The following is an 18,171-nucleotide window of genomic DNA, read 5'->3' as shown; positions in this document are numbered from 1 at the left end:
TTAAATGAACTGCGGTATAGGTAGGCTATGTTGTCAGTTATTTTGAGAAGTGTCTAGTAAATGCAAGTATGTGAGTTTTATAATTATTTTATCCTTGGGACATCCGTACCCCATGGAAAATTACATTTTAAATTCTTAAGTAAAGGTTAGGGTTATGGCTAGGCTAAGGGTTTAGGGTAGGGATTTCCCAAGGACCCCGGATAGCACTAACCATACATTTATTCATGTAGTTTAGTCATCCCTTTTTCCTATGACAGTGTAGACAAAGTAGCCTATCACAATCTGTCCAGTGGAGGGCAAAGTGTAGGCCTGTTCAAAGCACTGAAAATCCAGATTCTGTGATCTTGATATTGTGGTATCTAGATCAGAAGGATCCTATCTGATTATTTTCTGGAAAAAAATGGCTAAAAAACAGCTAGATTGATCTGATCCTGAATAGCAAAAAAGACGATTACAAATACGGATCATTCTGATCCAGATAAAAAAGTTTTGAAAAACTGGGCCATGACTGTGATGATTAACAGCATGGCCTGAGCAGAGGTCAAAAATACTACTATTTATCTGTAAAGTCATAAGAATAACCAGGATTAGGGATTAACACATTYATGTATTTTAGTGATTTCATAAATGCATTATAGCAGGCACCGGTGTAAAGAGGTATGTTTCTGTTRAAGAGCAATGGATCAACTCTCTCAGAAGACTTCGGATCCCTGCCCCATTCGTGTCATAAGGCATCTATATAGTATGAAACCCATGCCTTCAGAGAGAGAGGAGAGGCYGAGATGGAGCGAGTGAGAGAGAGAAGAGATAGAGATGATTGTGATTCTTATCCCATCGTGAATGTTCAGTGGAATGTGTAATTTTTGTAATTTTTAATTACAGCCTATATTCAACAAAACAACAATATAATATATATATATAAAATCCCAAACTAATGTTGCAAAGAGCCTCATCAGTTTGTTGACCCTTTGTTTTTAGGGGGGGAATCAGTCGAGGTATTGTTACGTCATCTAGCGACCATTCGCTACTCTCCGAGAAGGCGACCAAGGGTGTATTCATTGCGTATTGAAACGGAAACCGTTCACATTTTAAGAACCAAACAGAGCAAATGGAACAAAACGTTGCGAGTGCTACCTGCATTTGTCCAATATAAACTCTCGTTTTCGTTGCAAAAGCATTTTCAGTTTGAAGGAAACGGGTTCTGTTGCAAAACGTTTAACAACAGACAAAAGGTTTTGCAACAGAATCGGCTTAATGAATACTCCCAAGTAGAAGGAGTGAGGCGAGTCCACTCGTGTTTCTCTCACCCTAGGAGTAGGCTAAATCTAAACCGGGACGCCMCAATTCTGGTAAAGCTACTGCCTAAATCCGAACTTCAAGTCCAGCTTTTATACACCAAGCTTTGATCGTGTCGATGAAACAATCAAGTGGGTAAGTTAAATGGGTTTGTGTAGTAAGCGTGCTGCAGGAAACACACGCGTTCCCGGAGAACGCTACTGTACTTAATAACGTTAGCCTCTGAAAGTCTCCGCTTCTCCAAATTCGAGAAATTTGGAGAAGCGGGGAGCCCGCTACTGTAGCTACAACGACAGAGAAACGAGGACATCGTTAGTTAGATATGTGAACCTTTTAAATTGTTGTCTAAAATCGTAAATACGGTTGATCGCGACCTATATTTATAACAATAAAACAAAGAGTACACAGTGATTTATTAACCTGGTAAACTGCAATGCTAATGCATGATGATAGCTAGCTTATCTGGTAACGTTAGCTTCACACTGATTCAGCTAGCCTGCCAACTAACTAACGTTAGTTCTGCTAGCCCAGCTAAACCATGAGTTGAAAACAGCCAGCTATTTTCGGTGTACAGAATCGATCAAGCTAACTAACTAGCCAGGGAGGATAGCATTTAACGTTACAGCTTTTGTGTCCATGCACAGTTGCTGAGTGAATGTTTTTTTTCTCCAGAAGGATCACTTTGTAATGATGAATATAAAACAACATAGTAACATGGATATCAATGTTGAATGCATCTTATTATGCCAGTGTTTAAATGTAACCATTTAAGAACCCCAGTGATGGAGCCTACTACTGCAATGCAATGCAATGCACACGTAAACAGCAACATGTCCTGTTTTGTCTATACTTGGCKCTAGCTAACGTTACTAGCTGACAATGTTGCCAAATTGTGCACACAGTTTGAGTGTTATAATAGAAGTGTAGCCAACTACAAATACATTTTTGGATGGCGTGGGTAAGCTCTTTTACATTTTTTATTTATTTAACCTTTATTTAACTAGGCAAGTCAGTTAAGAACAAAATCTTATTTACAATAACGGCATTCCCCGGCCTAACCCGGGCGGCGCCCACTATGGGACTCCCAATTACGGCTAGTTGTGATACAGCCTGGAATCGAACCAAGGTCTGTAGTGACGCTTTTASCACTGAGATGCGGTGTCTCAGACCGCTGYGCCACTCGGGAGCCCCATTTTCTTTGCACTCATATTCTCAGAGGATCTGCAAGATGTTTTTGCCTTGGTCACCCTCCCCCTTGAAATTGTTTTAGCAGAGCAGTTCTGACCATATTGTATTCCTTTTCTGTGAAAAGTGGATTACGTTTCTAGATTCAGGCATATGCCATTTCCTATAGCAATATGCTTTGCCTACYTCTTTCTGTTCCTGTTGGTCAGTTGTCAGTGCACTGGGTCAGATTGCTTTCTGCCAAACACTTTYGGGAGTGATCACTTCATTTGGCTGTATTTTAAAATGTTTTAAACCTTAGACCACACTTTATTTGGAAATAAAATAAACCTATGTTGTTTTTTGACATTGAAACATCAACAGGTTCCCATTGCATACTTATGCATACAATGTGTTTTTCTTCATGCTGTGAGACCGACGTCAGTGTGCTGCTGACAGTTTAGCTTCCTCCACTGTCCCTGTCCCCATACCAGGCTCGAACCAGTGATCCTCTGCTCGCGTGACCACCAACCTCGACAACTTACCAACCGTTTGAGCTATTATTCGATAGCTCCATCAGCGAGGGCTTATCATAAGTTACACTGCACATGCAGCACAGAAAATGTTCCCTCACTGCGTCAGGTTAAGCTTTCCTTTATCATGGGATTGGACTCAGTCAACCTTCCAATCCTTGGACCTCTAGTCTAAACCTCCCTCACTGAGCACTTGCTGTGCTACTCCACAGGGTGCTTCCCTCTCTCCTATAGTGGGTCACAGTCCACCACCACCACTTAGGCAAATTAATCAGAATCTGCTCATAGCTCTGTTTCTCCCCAGAATGTTGCTTTCTACTACCCCCCCTGGGAGATGGCTTATTTGTAGAGCGATGATGATTTGGGCTACATAAATAAAATTGCAATGCATACATTTGTTTCTGATGTTACGTAAGTCTACGCAGAAGGATGTTGACATTACATCTATTAAAATCATGTTTACTTTAGGGTGCACCTGACCTGATAAGTTAGTCTCTTACATAATGGTATTTATTCAGTTTTTGACCTTTTATTTGACCGATTTATCTAAAGGTCCTATTTTTCAAATGGATCTCATTTAATCTATTTTATCTGTCAGAAATCTGCCTTCACTCATATCTCATGCCATAACAGTAGACAATGGTACTGTTCATGCACAAATATGATGTTATTGTAAACCACTATGTGGAATTGGTATTTTACTGCATTCAACAGATGTTGGTTTCCAGTTTTTGCAGTARCCTATGCTCTGACTCTCCTAAAACCCAAACCCCACCCTCTGCCCTCCCAAGTCCATGATGTATGCTCCCCTCTCACAAGGCACTTTGTTTGCCTGACATGAAGCACTGACATGAATGAATTGCTCGTCTTTGATGAAACACATCATTGTATGGAGAGAGTCCCAGTCGCTCTGCCAACTTCCTGCCTCTAGACTTCACTGTGATGTTAGGTTGGTGAACACATGCGCTGCTGGATGTTACAGGCCTGTGGTTGATTGGCCACAGTCATTGTACAGTAGTTAGAGCGCCCCACTAATGATGTGATCATACCTTTTCATCATGGTTACCGGGACTCATAGGCTACACTAGTGTTTCCATTTTTATCCAGGGCGAATGGAGATCGAAAATATCATTCATCTATTTCACTTATTGAGTTTAATGTAATGGATAGTAAATAATATCCAAGACTCTCCTTAAGCCACCATTAGTGACTTTTTGGCCATAAGCAATTACGTTTTGGCCTATCTTGTGGTGGTATAATCTGTGTAATGGACCTTTAGCAAAATGAAGACCAGATGTTTTTACACTATAATCTTTTAATATGTTTTATGGCCCGGACTGTAGATTTTAGTGTACTTGAGAATTATACCTCGGCTTTGAAATGCTCTTAAAAAAAACACTTTTTGTAGGTATGATCAAGATCATCCTCCACTTGTGCAATATCCATTAGTATATTCCATTAAACTGTTACCATAGATGGTTACGTAATAATGTACTGCAGATTGATATGCCCCTCGATTAATGGCATCCAGTCCCTGCTTCCATGACCTGTCAGTGTCCGGTTGCAACTCAGCTGAGTTCTAATGTATCCCTAATTGATGGTGAAACAATCTACTTAAAGGTGCAATATGCAGAAATTGCTCCGCCATTTCCTGGTTGCAAAAATTCTAATAGTTCACCTATTTTCAGTTTATGATCAAAGAAGCCATGTATAGTGTAGAGAATCATTGTACCATCTAAACCGCTTTCAAGTATATTTTTTAATTCAGCAGTATGAAGTTGATATACGAAACCRAAAGTAAAAGACGCGAAAAACGGACCTTTAGAATGGGAAGCATAGAAATAGCGCACATAGAACAGATCTGTCACTTCTTAGACTTGCTTCCAATGAGTGACAYCTATAACACACATTTCTTTGTTACATTTTGCAGCTTTAAAKAACCCCTGAGGCTGTGAAGCATGACCTGGGTTGCTCATCAAGCCATCTATTGTTTGATCGTGCAGTAATATTACAAATTATTGGAAAGTATGATGAATACAAGTTAAGTACCTCCTCTCCCATTCAGATTGGCTCTGTAGAACAATAGGCTATCTGCATCAGGGTGTGTTCTACATGGTCCATGAATGAACAAAAGTAGTACCGGTAAGATGATGTACTCTAGTCAAGATATTCCACTATTGGGTCTGTAGGCCAAACTATATTTGTACACGTGCAATACTCATTGCCGCTTAACTCAATTCCATACATTCTGGCAGTACACTTCCTTACAAAGCAAAACTATTTACCAAAACAATTAAATGGCTACTAACTTAACCACATAACTGCCACTTGTGATGAGTGATGGTCAGGAGGAGGGTTGGTTGTCCCCGTCTGAGGCTGTTGGTAACCAGAAGTAAAGGAACCGGACCACATAATGCCTATGGCCCTGTGTGCCTGTCACTGGTCCTCTCCCCAGTCCTCATGCTGCCAGCCAGCCAGTGCCTCTCTCTCCTCCAGCTCTCATTCTGTTCGACACGGAGGAAAGAGTAATTAATCTCCAGGAGGAGCGTGCCAAATCTAGGGACTGCATAACAATTTGTCTTCTTCGCAGGGGCACTGCCAAGTTCTGCCTGGCCCAGTATCTCCCTCCACCCTCCCTGCTGGAACCGACACTGAGCAAGCTGTCACTTTGCCTCTTTGTCAACACAGGGATATTTGTGTTCAACTCACCCAAGTATCAACTCCTTCTCATTCGCGGTAGAATACATCAGCAGCTGGCCTCTTATCTCTTGGCACAGCGAGCCGCTTGACTTCATTAATAAGGTGCATGTGTTGTTCTGGAAGTGTGTGGGGTCAAAGTTCAGACAGTGAAGGATAACGATATGATGTCTAACTGCTCTGAAGTAAGGCACAGGGCAAATGATAGGCCTAGTTTGCCACAGTTTGCTTTTAGTTCAATAAAGGCCTAGCCCCCATCTGTTGTAAAACCTTCCAAGTCAGACATACTGTATTCAAAGTCCTGGTTCTGTGTTTGTCTGCGCGTGTACACGAGCCAACTAGCTGATTCTCTGTAATGACTGGGATTACTCTGTTGATCCATCATCTTAGACTAATGATTATCCAGGGGTCCTTGCTACTATTGTAAACCACACTAATGTAATTTGTTTGACAGAGATCAGTTCCTTAGGTTTACACTGCTGGGATTCTTTTGACTGGTTCAAATGGAATTGGAATTGATTGAGAGTAGTGTGATAGAACAATGGGGACTCGCTGTCTGCTTGCATGTTTGGAACGCAGTTCATGGTAGTATGACAAAGAGTGAGACTAAATGCTCTAAGAATGTGCTACTGTTTCATACTCGTGAGTCACTTATTCGTCTGTGGAGACTACAGTTAATGAAGTTTGTTGACAGTATGGTTCTGCTCTTTTATCCAACAGTGTTTGTGCCTGTCTGTCTTCTGATTTTAGTCCTGTTTGACCCGGCAGAGCGTCAGGCATGCAGGTCCAGATTGATTTCATGAGAATAGATCAGAGAAGATTCTCACCAACAAATCTGCGTGCCGAGTTAGATCTGGCTGAAAAAATGTCTCTACATTTCCTGACAGATGGGCAGCATTTGGGAAAACATCCAATCATTTATTCCCCCCCCCCCCTCTCATATCCACATTGCCATTGTTGTTGTCACAGCTGATGTGAACAGCGTTGTTGACTCAGTAAAGGGCCTCTGACACATGAGCCACCATGTTTCGGTGTGTGCCAAATTAGCACAGCTAGGCTAGATGGGCTGCTGTTTACTCAATTGGCCATTGCCAGCTTGCACTCACAGTTGCAACAACAATGCTCTCATAAACACACTATGTTCAATGCATGCTCTCTCAATAGCAATGTACATTTTCACACTGTACGGTTTATTAAATGGCAATAGCAACAACACATACTGGCATGTCAATAGCAACAACCGGTATTTACCAGCATGTGAAATCCACTGATCTGACAAACCGGTGAGGTCTAAAATGCACATGTTAGTGTCATGGTCATTGCCCAGGCCAGCAGTGAAAATGTCACAGGAATAATGCTGAGTATGATGTTAATCTGAGTATGATCCGATAATCCAGTGGGCATGAGCCTTGCAGCTCGGCCACTGCAGGTGGTTGTATTAGCCCTGCATCTGTAATCACATGGATCCAGATAAACACGCAGCCAGCGTGAATTACATGTCTTTGACTCTGTAAATGTCGCAATACACACACACACACACAGTGGCATACAATCCCCCCAGGTATCAGACTGCCATTCCTTTCATTTTCAGTCAGCCATGATACAGTAGGAAATCTGCTGCTTGTTCATTTACCCCGAAGTGAGATTGGCATGATGGTACCAGTCTGCAGTAGAGCTTAGCGATGTATTTTCTGATCCAAGATGGTGTAGCAGTCGGACGTGTGTGTTTGTCTTTGTCTTATCCTGTGTAAATAGCCGGTCTTTTTCGTGTATATCTTAATCTCACTTTCTATCTACGAACTAAATATACTTTTCTGCATCCCGCCTCACCCAATGTGGTACGGATCTGCWATTTTTTTCCCTTATAACTGGAACTTCCACCAGGAGCTAGCCAGCTAACTAGCTACATTGTTAGCCACGGCTAGCGGTCTTCACCTTTTTCTCAGTCACCAGCCAGCCTTAGCCCGGACAATACCTGCCAGTCTGCACAGCGAGATATCAACCCAGAGCATATCGGGCTGCTTCTCTCTACCACATCACTGGATTCCTGCAGCTCTGGATCATTACACCGGATCATCGCAGCTAGCTAGCTGCAAACGAGTGGCTACTGTTAGCTAACGCCTCTGTCCCGAAGCAAACACCAGCTAGCCTTGCGCTAGCCTCGAGCTAGGCCCATATACCAGCTAATTCTAGGGCTACAATACCTCCTTTGCCAACTGGCCTGGACCCTTTATTGTTGACACGGAGCCCCGCCGATCCATCATGACTGGACTGCCCGATGTGGTCTCAACAGGCTATTCTGTTACGTCGCCAAAGAACCTTCTACTAGCCCCGGCCCGCTAACTTTTCTGAATGCTGTGTCCCCTGCTCGTCTAGCGTAGTAGTGACTGCCGAACGACACTCTGACTCACCTATTGCTGCTCTTTTGACCCTATGATCACTCGRCTACACAGCTGGTTCCCCCTGGACTGTTTCAATAACACGGTACCTCATTTTGTTTACATGTTGGCCCCAGCCTCAAACTCAGGTCCTGTATGTACCTAACTGACCCGCTCTGCCCATTCATGGCCATTTACCCGTTGTTGTCTTAGCTCTCCTGATCAACACCTGTGATTTGCTTTATGCCTCTCTCTAATGTCAATATGTCTTGTCTACTGCTGTCTTGGCTAGTTCTCATTGTTTTATTTCACTGTAGAGCCCTCAGTCCCGCTCAACATGCCTTAGATAGCTCTTTTGTCCCACCCCACACACATGCGGAGACCTCACCTGGATTAACTGGTGCCTCCAGAGACGAAACCTCTCTCATCGTCACTCAACGCCTAGGTTTACCTCCACTGTACTCACATCCTACATTATGTACATTATGCTCTGAATCTGTTCTACCACGCCCAGAAATCTGCTCCTTTTATTCTCTGTTCCCAAAGCAGTAGACGACCAGTTCTCATAGCCTTTAGCCGTACCCTTATCCTACTCATCCTCTGTTCCTCTGGTGATGTAGAGGTTAACCCAGGCTCTGTAKCCCCCAGTTCCACACCTATTCCCCAGGCGCTATCATTTGTTGACTTCTGTAACYGTAAAAGCCTTGGTTTCATGCATGTTAACATTAGAAACCTCCCTAAGTTTGTTTTATTCGCTGCTTTAGCGCACACTGCCAACCCGGATGTTCTAGCCGTGTCTGAATCCTGGCTTAGGAAGGCCACCAAAAATCCTGGAATTTMCATCCCTAACTATAACATTTTCCAACAAGATAAAACTGCCAAAGGGGGCGGAGTTGCAATCTACTGCAGAAATAGCCTGCAGAGTTTTGTCATACTATCCAGGTCTGTGCCCAAACAATTYGAGCTTYTACTTCTAAATCCACCTTTCCAGAAACAARTCTCTCACCATTGCCGTTTGTTCWAGACCCCCCTCRGCCRCCAGCTGTGCCCTGGAYACCATATGTGAATTAAKTGCCCCCCATTTATCTTCAGAGTTCATGCTGTTAGATGACCTAAACTGGGATATGCTTAACACCCCGGCCGTCCTACAATCTAAGATAGATGCCCTCAATCTCACACAAATTATCAAGGAACCTACCAGGTACAACCCTAAATCCGTAAACGCAGGCACTCTCATAGATATCATCCTAACTAACTCGCCCTCCAAATACACCTCTGCTGTTTTCAATCAAGATCTCAGCGATCACTGCCTCATTGCCTGCGTCCGTAATGGGTCCGCGGTCAAACGACCACTCCTCGTCACTGTCAAACACTCCCTAAAACACTTCAGCTAGCAGGCCTTTCTAATCGACCTGGCCGGGTATCCTGGAAGGATATTGACCTCATCCCATCAGTAGAGGATGTCTGGTTATTCTTTAAAAGTGCTTTCCTCACCATCTTAAATAAGCATGCCCCATTACATTAAAAAAAATAAAAAAAATAAGAACAGATATAGCCCTTGGTTCACTCCAGACTTGACTGCCCTTGACCATCACGAAAACATATTGTGGCGTACTGCATTAGCATCAAATAGCCTCCGCGATATGCAACTTTTCAGGGAAGTTAGGAACCAATATACACAGGCAGTTAGGAAAGCAAAGGCTAGCTTTTTCAAACAGAAATTTGCATCCTGTAGCACAAACTCCAACAAGTTCTGGGACACTAAAGTCCAAGGAGAACCTCCTCACAGCTTCACACTGCACTGAGGCTAGGAAACACTGTCACCTCTGATAAATCCACGATAATTGAGAATTTCAATAAGCATTTCTCTACGGCTACCCCTACCCCGGTCAACAGCTCTGCACCCCCCACAGCAACTTGCCCAAGCCTCCCCCACTTCTTCTTCACCCAAATCCAGATCGCTGATGTTCTGAAAGAGCTGCAAAATCTGGACCCCTACAAATCAGCTGGGCTAGACAATCTGGGCTAGACAATCTGGACCCTCTCTTTCTAAAATTATCCTCCACAATTGTTGCAACCCCTATTACTAGCCTGTTCAAGCTCGTATCGTCTGAGATCCCTAAAGATTGGAAAGCTTTTTTTTTTGTAAGTCGCTCTGGATAAGAGCGTCTGCTAAATTACTTAAATGTAAATGTAAAATGTAAAGCTGCCGCGGTCATCCCCCTCTTCAAAGGGGGAGACACTCTAGACCCAAACTGTTACAGACCTATATCCATCCTGCCCTTCTAATGTCTTTGAAAGCCAAGTTAACAAACAGATCACCGACCACTTCGAATCCCACCTTACCTTCTCCACTATGCAATCTGGTTTCCGAGCTGGTCATAGGTGCAACTCAGCCACGCTCAAGGTCCTAAACGATTTCATAACTGCCATCGATAAAAGACAATACTGTGCAGCCGTCTTCATCGACCCAGCCAAGGCTTTCGACTCTGTCAATCACCGCATTCTTATCGGCAGACTCCACAGCCTTGGTTTATCAAATGACTGCCTCGCCTGGTTCACCAACTACTTCCATAGACAGTTCAGTGTGTCAAATCGGAGGGCCTGTTGTCCGGACCTCTGGCAGTCTCTATGGGGGTGCCACAGGGTTCAATTCTCGGGCGACTCTTTTCTCAATATACATCAATGATGTCGCTCTTGCTGCTGGTGATTCTCTGATCCACCTCTACGCAGACGACACCATTCTGTATACTTCTGGCCCTTCTTTSGACACTGTGTTAACTAACSTCCAGACGAGCTTCAATGCCATACAACWCTCCTTCCGTGGCCTCCAACTGCTCTTAAATGCAAGTAAAACTAAATGCATGCTCTTCAACCGATCGCTTCCCTCACCTGCCCGCCCGTCTAACATCACTACTCTGGATGGTTCTGACTTAGAATATGGGGACAACTACAAATACCTAGGTGTCTGGTTAGACTGTAAACTCTCCTTCCAGACTCACATTAAGCATCTCCAATCCAAAATTAAATCTAGAATCGGCTTCCTATTTCGCCACAAAGCATCCTTCACTCATGCTGCCAAATATATCCTCGTAAAACTGACTATCCTACCGATCCTTGACTTCGGCCATGTCATTTACAAAATAGCCTTCAACACTCTACTCAGCAAATTGGATGCAGTCTATCACAGTGCCATCCGTTTTGTCACCAAAGCCCCATATACTACCCACCACTGCGACCTGTATGCTCTCGTTGGCTGGCCCTCGCTTCATATTCATCGCCAAACCCACTGGCTCCAGGTCATCTATAAGTATGCAGCGTAGCCTAGTGGTTAGAGCGTTGCACTAGTAACCAAAAGGTTGCAAGATCGAATCCCCGAGCTGACAAGGTACATATCTGTCGTTCTGCCCCTGAACAAGGCAGTTAACCCACTGTTCCTAGGCCGTCATTGAAAATAAGAATTTGTTCTTAACGGACTTGCCTAGTTAAATGAAGGTAAAATTTAAAAAAGTATATGCTAGGTAAAGCCCCGCCTTATCTCAGCTCACTGCTCACCTTAGCAGCACCCATCCGTAGCACTCGCTCCAGCAGGTATATTTCACTGGTCATCCCCAAAGCCAACTCCTACTTTGGCCGACTTTCCTTCCAGTTCTCTGCTGCCAATGACTGGAACGAATTGCACAACAAAATACACAAAAAAATCGCTGAAGTTGGAGACTTAAGTCTCCCTCACTAACTTTATGCATCAGCTGTCAGAGCAGCTTATCGATCATTGCACCTGTACACAGCCCATCTGTAAATAGCCCACCCAACTACCTCATCCCCATATTGTTATTTATTTTTTGCTTCTTTGCACCCCAGTATCTCTACTTGCACATCTATCACTGTTAATGCGAAATTGTAATTGTTTCACCACTATGGCCTATTTATTGCCTTACCTCCCTAATCTTACTCCATTTGCACACACTGTATATAGATTTTTCTATTGTGTTATTGACTGTACGTTTGTTTATCCCATGTGTAGCTCTGTGTTGTTGTTTGTGTCGCACTGCTTTGCTTTATCTTGGCYAGGTCGCYGTTGTMACTGGCCTACCTGGTTAATTAAATCAAGGTGAAATAAAAAATGTATTAGGTTTGTGTGATTTCAGTGTTCTATGATATTACCGTTACATTTACACCATGCTATCTATTCTACACACATTATGTCTCTGCAGTCCCATATTCTACTGATATGAAGTTATTGGGATTTTTGGGCCGTATCAACCAGCCTTACTCTTCAGTTTCCCCTTGTTACATCAGTCTCCCAGGCCAGGCTTCCACCTCTCTCTTGTACCAGAMGATGGAACTGTCACAATGAGTGACTTCTTCAAGCTAGTTTTAGATTTATTTCAGCAGTCAGGGAAATTATCTAATGGCTTTTTTTAAAAACTGAATCATTTGAAAAGCATTCAGACAGCTGAAGTGTTCAGTCAGCCTGTAGGACAGGTCTCTCCCAGCAGGAATAGACTGTATTCCCACATGGATGTAGAGCTGCCTCCTGTCCCCTTGTGTCTCAGGTGCAGTCAGTCACTCTATTGGTATGCAGCCCTGTCCATGCCAGTAGATGGATTCTCCATTGAAATGGAAATTGAAAGTTGCCTTACGTAGATTGTGCAGTAAGTAGCTTTGTGTCTTAACAAGCAGCTCATCTCATCCCTAATGATGAGCCAGTCAGGCACCAATGACTTCATGGGTATTAGCTGCAGAAAGCAGATGTGGCTGAGCATGTTGTTCWGCATTCCACAGTGGTCCACTTAAATAAAATTGGAGAAAAAAAACTGAAGCGATTGTCATTCAGTTTTACAATTTTATACCCCTTTTCAAACCAAGACGAAAAGCTGCCAACTTTAGCATGCCGCTTTTTGTTTTCTTTATATCTGAAAGTTTTATAGCCCGCAAACAAAGCCTGTACTTACGCTGAGTGTGCAAGATGTTAATAACACCTTGCTAATATTAAGTTTCACCYCCGCTTTGCCCTCAGAACAGCCTCAATTCGTCGGGCATGGACTCTACAAGGTGTCGAGAGCGTTCCACAGGGACGCTGGCCCATGTTGACTCCAATGCTTTGCACAGTTGTGTCAAGTTGGCTGGATGTCATTGGGTGGTGGGTCATTCTTGAGCGTGAAAAGCCCAGAAGCACTGCAGTTCTTATCACAAACCCGTGCGCCTGGCACCTACTAGAATACCTCGTTCACAGGAACTTAAAAATGTTGTCTTGTCCATTCCGTTCACCCTCCGAATGGCGCACACAATCCATGTCTCAATTGTCTCAAGGCTTAAATATCCTACTTTAACCAGTGTGACCGAAAGTTTTTTTTCTTTACACTCCGTGTATATTTCCGGCAACCGACCAAATTTTATTTGTCACATGAGCCGAATACAACAGGTGTAAACTTTACAGTGAAATCCTTACTAACGAGCCTTACTAACGGGGGGGCAAATAAGAAAAAAGGAAATACACAGCACCCTCTGTAGTGCCTTGCGGTTGGATGCCAAGCAGTTGCCACACCAAGTAGTGATGCAGCTCTCAATGGTGCAACTGTAGAACCAGCTTTGGCGCGAACATTATTTTGTTGTTGTCCGACATCATCAAACTTTTCCTCAAACAGCGACTAAAACAAGCAACTTTCKAGTCAATGTTTTATCTAGCTATCAACTATCTGGCTAGCCAGCGCATATAATTACCAGAACATATCTGAAAACGTTTTGCGTTTAACTGGAGTCAACTTCTTATTGACCGTAACAGGAAAGGGTTACACATTTTTACAAGGGAATTGTTTACAAGTATGGCCAGCTTCTCACACGTTGTTGTGAAGAAATGAAAGCAGTGCGTTCTGAGGAATTGAGCACTTGATACCGCTTGCTGTCATGCCAGGTTACCATGATAAAGATTGCAACAACAGGGTCAAACTTGAATGTCTCTTGCTCAGATGCCGGGCAAAGCAATGGCTCTATAGAAGGTGAATGCCAACAAGAAAGGTTACAACGGGGCTGTTTTTGAAATGGGATCATATCAATRTTGCCCAATTTTGTTTTTACAGGCAACATACCGTGAGTTAGGTATTACATAGCAATTGCTCCTCTTWGTGGAATTTAATGAAATAATTTGATTTATTCAGCCTGTGTACTTGTTCCATTCCAGTTGGTGCCCTGTGAGATTGTGTCAATGTGTTTACACAGGGCCGAGGGAAGAGTGCAGACAGAGAAAACAATGGGAGCAAGCAGAGAAAGGTCACTGCATCACACAGCGTATGCCTGGAAGAAATATACATTCCCAGACAGGGTCAAGGCCAGAATTGGCACTTTGTCGCAGCAAAATGTGTTTTTCAAAATGAGTTGCTCTAACTTGCTCAGACACATAACGTGTGCTTGGATAAGTGATAAYGCTCATCTCAATGCTTGCACACGACACACAGATGGCTATTTCTGTCGCTTGCTTTTTTTTTTTTCGTCAGCCCAAGTGTGATATACTTGTCTCTTCCAGCCAGGCAAGCAAGCTGTTTGAGTTACGTTGCTGCTGGATGGAAGAAATTGGGTTCAAATGTCAAGAGCGGTGACAAAATGACTGACTTGTTTTTGCTTCCTTGTCTGTGTTATTTCGCCCAGAGAGCTGACAAAGGTGGAGTTGTCATGGGGAGGAAACAGAGGAGCGACTAGGCTGTGGTAGGCAGCAGTTCAAGCMTCTCAGCCCCTCTTAACGCCAGAGACAATTCCCCACATGATGTAATTCCACTGCTATGGCTGGCGTGGAGCCTAAGACCTTTGGTTGTACCAKAGCCCCTTCACCCTGCAACACACCCCATCTCACATGGACATCTGATTCATTTTCTTATTACATTGTGCTGGAATGTCCTATCCAATCTTCCGTCTTCTGGGAAAGACAGATTTTAGCTTTCTATTACAGGACATTTTTGTGTCCGTGCTCACGTTTTTCTCCCCACCCCTCTCTCTCAGAAGTACTGTAAAAAGGGAGAGTCTAGATGAAGGGGATTCTGCTGCAGTACAGCCCCAGCCTCTAGTTCATTAACATGGCTTAATTATTTCCMTTTACATCTCTGGAGACTCAATGTTGTTGCAATCGAAAGTTGATTTTCTGTTTTATTCCCAAAAGCAAAACATGATCAGCATGTGTTTGTGCACCGTATATGCCTAAGCAGGTGCCCTGGGCCTTTCTGCAGACCCACATGCTTCCCTCAGTCTACTGTGTGTGTGTGTGTATATATAAATAAGCCCAGGATCTCAGCCCTGATTGTTAGCATGTTCTGTGCAGCAGAACTGCTGATTCAAGGACGGTTTTCTTTCCCTCGTCTGAATTTAAGTGTCTGCCTTTGTTGCTCTARTTTCCACTATCTTGCACCCATGGGCACATCCGATATGGAGCGACACTGGTGCTGGGTGTGTGTAATTTCTCCTGCTTTCCCTCTGTTGTCTGGTACTGCATGGGGAAGAGAGATTGAATGTGCCATCTGAAAGATACTGTATTTTCCTCATTTGCCTCTGGGCCCTCAGGTGGGARACGAGCTCCACTTATCAGTTACAAACATGAGGCTGCTTCCTTTTTGATAATGTATATATTTTTTTTTTTATGTTTACTTTTGGAATGTAATTGGTGTTAATATTACATTACTTACTACTTAGAATGTGTTATATAAATTCAAATATGAAAACCTGTTTAAAAAAAGAAAAAAAGAAGCAGACTAGCTCTCTTGTGAGAACAGGGCGATCGAGGTTGTGTGGGAGTTGTGTAATAGGCTTCGTGGCAAAGCTTACATTATGTTTAGCCGACATAGCATGGGGCACTAAATGTGAGCCGCAATCAATGGATGTCGACATGCCTCATTATAGGACACTGTTTTTAGCCGCTCTGAGCTGGTGAAGCTCTTCTACATTTTTCTGAGATTCGATTGGAACATGGTTCTTTGGCTCAAGGAACCGCACACAGAGGTGGGGTTAGAGCTTGTTTGTTTTGGTGCCGTACATGTAAATGATGAGCTCCACTCCTGTAAGTTTTGACTCTTTAATCTTGAGCATCTAGGCCAGTTGTCAGTTAACTTGTCGTACATGCATGTGACCTCCTTCCAGAATCTGCGTTTGATGAAGCTCCTCATCCATGCGTGAGTTTAGTTCTAGGTTGCTTTTGCTTCAGCCTCAGTCTTGACCTATTCAGGATAACCTAGCACTGTGGGGGTACTCCTAAATGTTCACACAAACATTGTTTTTCTCATCAATTAAGTCTAAGCCCTCATTCTCGCAGCACAGGGATGTTGTTTTAGAGGAGCCCTAAGCTCAGTTTGAAGCTGTTTTCAGCTACATTTACTCACGGGTGCAAAATCGTTTTTATACTGTTTTGGTGAAGTTGCCAGGAGAGGTTCTCTTGTATCCATCTTGGCTTTGTTTTCCAGAGAAACTGATGTGGGTTTAGTTTATTTTTGGTGGGTGTGGGAATTGAGCCGTAAGCTGTCATATGAAAATACAACTGCTATGCTTATTTACCTGCCTTTTTTTAATTGACTTACTAATTAACACTTGATTAGGCCTATGAACCAATTACATTTTTTTTTTGTATCTTGATTTGATTACATTTTATATCCCAGTCCATCTGGGAAAGGTGAGCTTCATTGAACTGTGAGGTAGAGGCACTATGGAGCTGACATGCCGAAAACCGCCTGCCTGGCTCATCCTACATATAATATATGCCATTAAGCAGACGCTATTATTCAAATGACTTAGTCATGCGTGCATACATTTTACGTACGGGTGGTCCCGGGAATCGAATCCTCTATCCTGGCAATGCAAGTGGCATGCTCTACTAACTGAGCTACAGAGGACTATGCCACATGTTCCCAGTTCTATCGGGCACGAACAGCTGCTAAAGGATAGGCCTAGAGGTGGCTCAGAACTGTGCTCGTATTAAGTTTTTGGTAAAAAAGATGATTGCATTTAATGAATTACCTTTTTTCATAAATACATTTTGTTATAGCAGAGCCGAATTAGGCTAATGCCTTGCCATGACCAGAGCAAATTAATGGCTATTATCATAATAACAACATGCTAGTGTTTGGTGGGAAATTAGAGACACAACAAAAGGCACACGATGATCCAAAAGGCAAAGAAAAGAAAGGACTGAAGGAAAAATGACTTGAATTTTAATATGGTATTCATAGCCCAATTACAATTTGTACTCACCTCAGCGTTTTGTGTTCTTCGTGGGCCATTGTCATGGTTACAAAATGTCATGAAATGATTGGCCTGTTTGTTGTTGAGTTCTATGGAAACCGTGTGTGCATTACCTGAGTCTGCGACCAAACCTTGGCGTTGCTCTAGCCGAGTACGTGGGTGACTCTAGAGCCCGACCGTTATGGGATTTTTTTTTTAATCTGATTTTTATAGTGGAAATATTCACAGATAACCGATATATACCACCCTTCAAAAGTTTGGGGTCACTTAGAAATKTCCTTGTTTTCCGTGTAAACATACATGAAACGAGTTCCAAAATGAATAGGAAATATAGTCAAGATGTTGACAAGGTTATAAATAATGACTTTAAACATTTTTGAAATAATAATTGTCCTTCAAACTTTGCTTTCATCAAATAATCCTCCATTTGCAGCATACAGCCTTGCAGATCTTTTGGCATTCTAGTAGTCAATTTGTTGAGGTAATCTGAAGAGATTTCACCCCATGCTCCCTGAAGCACCTCCCACAAGTTGGATTGGCTTGATGGGTACTTCTTACGTACTATACGGTCAACCTGCTCCCACAACAGCTCAATAGAGTTGAGATCCGGTGACTGTGCTGGCCACTCCATTATAGACACAATACCAGCAGACTGCTTCTTGCCTAAATAGTACTTGCATAGTTTGGAGCTGTGCTTTGGGTCATTGTCCTGTTGTAGGAGGAAATTGGCTCCAATTAAGCGCCGTCCAAAGGGTATGACACGGCGTTGCAAAATGGCATGATAGCCTTCCTCCTTCAAGATCCCTTTTACCATGTACAAATCTCCCACTTTACCACCACTAAAGCACCCCCAGACCATCACATTGCCTAGAATGCCTACTAGAATG

The 18,171-nt window shown here is 43.1% G+C and overlaps 1 protein-coding gene across 1 annotated transcript in view; it reads left to right on the top strand.

The window, feature by feature from the left end:
- The first annotated feature begins 1,103 nt into the window (after window positions 1-1,103).
- ndst1b (N-deacetylase/N-sulfotransferase (heparan glucosaminyl) 1b) overlaps window positions 1,104-18,171 on the top strand; it is a 102,988-nt gene continuing 85,920 nt past the window's right edge. The window contains exon 1 of the mRNA XM_023967859.2: window positions 1,104-1,431. The gene's annotated coding sequence lies outside the window, so the exon portion shown is untranslated. The remainder of the gene's footprint in view (window positions 1,432-18,171) is intronic.

The sequence above is a fragment of the Salvelinus sp. IW2-2015 genome, linkage group LG23 (genome assembly GCF_002910315.2).
Source record: "Salvelinus sp. IW2-2015 linkage group LG23, ASM291031v2, whole genome shotgun sequence".
Lineage (NCBI taxonomy): Eukaryota > Metazoa > Chordata > Actinopteri > Salmoniformes > Salmonidae > Salvelinus > Salvelinus sp. IW2-2015.
This window is presented reverse-complemented; position numbering and strand designations above follow the sequence as displayed.